The sequence below is a fragment of the Engraulis encrasicolus genome, chromosome 5 (assembly GCF_034702125.1).
Source record: "Engraulis encrasicolus isolate BLACKSEA-1 chromosome 5, IST_EnEncr_1.0, whole genome shotgun sequence".
NCBI classification, from domain to species: Eukaryota; Metazoa; Chordata; class Actinopteri; order Clupeiformes; family Engraulidae; genus Engraulis; species Engraulis encrasicolus.
The window spans coordinates 47,693,722-47,696,221 of record NC_085861.1 but is presented as its reverse complement, the minus strand read 5'-3'; the positions used below and the strand labels follow the sequence as shown (position 1 = coordinate 47,696,221).

At 44.9% G+C, this 2,500-nt stretch overlaps 1 protein-coding gene across 2 annotated transcripts in view; it reads left to right on the top strand.

The window, feature by feature from the left end:
• ibtk (inhibitor of Bruton agammaglobulinemia tyrosine kinase) overlaps window positions 1-2,500 on the top strand; it is a 41,121-nt gene that overhangs the window by 34,855 nt on the left and 3,766 nt on the right. The gene's annotated exons all lie outside the window — the stretch shown is intronic.

The window sequence follows — 2,500 nt, the reverse complement described above, 5'->3', positions numbered from 1 at the left end:
CCCAGGTTAAGAGCCACTGCACTGCAATACACTAAAACGCAAACAGAACAAGCAAACATAGACTGACACTGAAACACACATTCACTAATACTCATTAGTCAAAACAGTTTGCACAGATGTACTGTATATGTGAACGCACACCTTAATTGCACACACACACACACACACACACACACACACACACACACACACACACACACACACACACACACACACACACACACACACACACACACACACACACACACACACACACACACACACACACACACACGCACACACACACACACACACACACACACACACAGTGTAAGCTCCTTATTAGTTTAATTGATGCCAAGTGAACAACACACTTTCAGGTGACTTGGCCTGAGTGCTGAATGTAACATGTTGTTCTCTCGTATAGCCAGATGGGGGCACTGTTGTCCTTATAAACCTCAACCTGACATTTCATTAGCAGCTCTGTGTTGCAATTCTCTACTTCCTCAACGAAATACAGAGTGCGAATTTGAGAAAGTTTTGAAATTTGCACAGTTGAAGAGTGAAAATATAAATTCAGATTGGTTGTACTGAATGTCGTTTTCAATATCGTCTTGAATATGTCTCTAGGTCTTCAATATGTCTCTTCTCTGATTACATTGGCACAAATATTGTTCTTTAGCAGTTAATAAATAAAAATGTAGGGTAGAAGAAATCCCAGAAAAAAACAATTTTACTAGTCCAGAACAGGTCTGGTGAAGTGATTACAGCCAAGGAACACAGTTATAGAGTAATAGAGGCATGGGTGCTGACAGCGGAAGGGGGACAAAGGGGACAGTTGTCCCAGGCCCAGGGAGAGAGGGGCCCAGAGCTGGGTCATCATTACGTTAGAGCTATTGGGCTGAGGATTACGCCACTTCCTGGTTTCCTCAATGCCTTGGCCATTTTGGCTTCTTGTCCTGCATGGCCGTTCTGTAGGTGCATTCCAATATGCAGACTTTCATCCTCCCTTGCTCACTTGCCTGCTTGTGATCTTATGGGGACATCACCAACGACAGAAAATGAATTCCATATCTTGCAAAAGCACAATTCTAATGTCATTTCCATTGTCCAAATTGTTGTGGTTAGGCTGACAACGGGAAAACTTTATTGTGTTCTCCACTGAGGCGGGGTGTCTACAACTGCATATTGGAATGCACCCTGTCGCTCCAGGCGTAGTAGGAGGTTGGGGGTTAAGGGGTTAAGTCCAAATGATATGATCTCCCATTGGCCACCATGTACAGCATGCCGCCACCACTGATGCATGTGACAGATTGTCTGTACGAGATATGTGCGTGTGTGTGTGTGCGCGCGCTCGGGTGCGTGTGCATGCGAGAGAAAGTGAAGGGCTAGTGAATGTGTTTGTATTCTCGAAGAAGCCATGTGCTACATGTGGGCGTCCATTGTGTGCATCCATGTGTCTCCATTTTTTTCATGTGTTGTACACACAGTGTCTTTGTGTGTGTGTGCCTGTGTGTCTGTATCTGTGTGTGCAGTCATGCACTTATTTTGTCCTTCTGTATGTGCATCATGTATGTATACTATATTGCCAAAGGTGTTTGCTAGCCTGCCTTCACTCGCATATGAATTTAAGTGCCATTCCATACCTAACCCATACGGTCTAAAAGGATGTCGGTTCACCTTTTGCCACTATTACAGCTTCAACTCTATCCCACAAGGAAATGGAGCTGCAAAAAGGTAGGCCGACATGATATTGAGCCCAATGGGTTAGGAATGGGATGGCCGTTAAAAGGATAACTTCTGCCAATTTCAATATGCTGTTGTATTGCTCTTGACTTGTCAGTTGTACCTGGTGATGCTGCGTTTTTCTACTCAGCCCTTTGAGCATTACAACTGCATGTCGAAATTGGCAGAAGTTACCCTTTAAGTTCATATGTGAGTCAAGGCAGGATACACTATACTGTATTGCGAAGAGTATTGGCTATCTGTGTGTCTGCATGTGGTGTGTAAACATGTTGTAAGCCTCAGAAGCAGTAAGTGAAATGGGGAAGGGGTCAGAGAGTGTGGTCTGTTTCCCGTAGACAGACATCAATGAAACGGCCAGACCCAGAGAAAAGCCACCGAGACTTGTTGTGTGTGTGTGTGCGCCTGTGCCTGTGCCTGTGCCTGTGCGTGCGTGTATTTGTTTAAGTATTTATGTGTGCATTTGAAAATTTTCCCTTTCTGGATTGGTACGTTTGTGTAAATGTTAAAGAGGGCGAGAGAGGGTGTGTGGGGTGGGGGGGAGCGAGATAGAGAATGGAGTGTGTTGTGGTCTGTGGCCCATGGCCATTGCTGAAATGGTCTGTCTGCAAGAGAAAAGCCACCATGACTGTGTGTGTGTCTTATCTGTATGTGTGTGTTAATCAGCTCATAACCCATTGAGAGTATTGAGCCCGTGGACCAACTGCAATATCTCCCATTAGATACCCTTTGGGTGGCCAGCTGGATGGTTGTTTATTTTTTAAATCAGGAGGTGTGT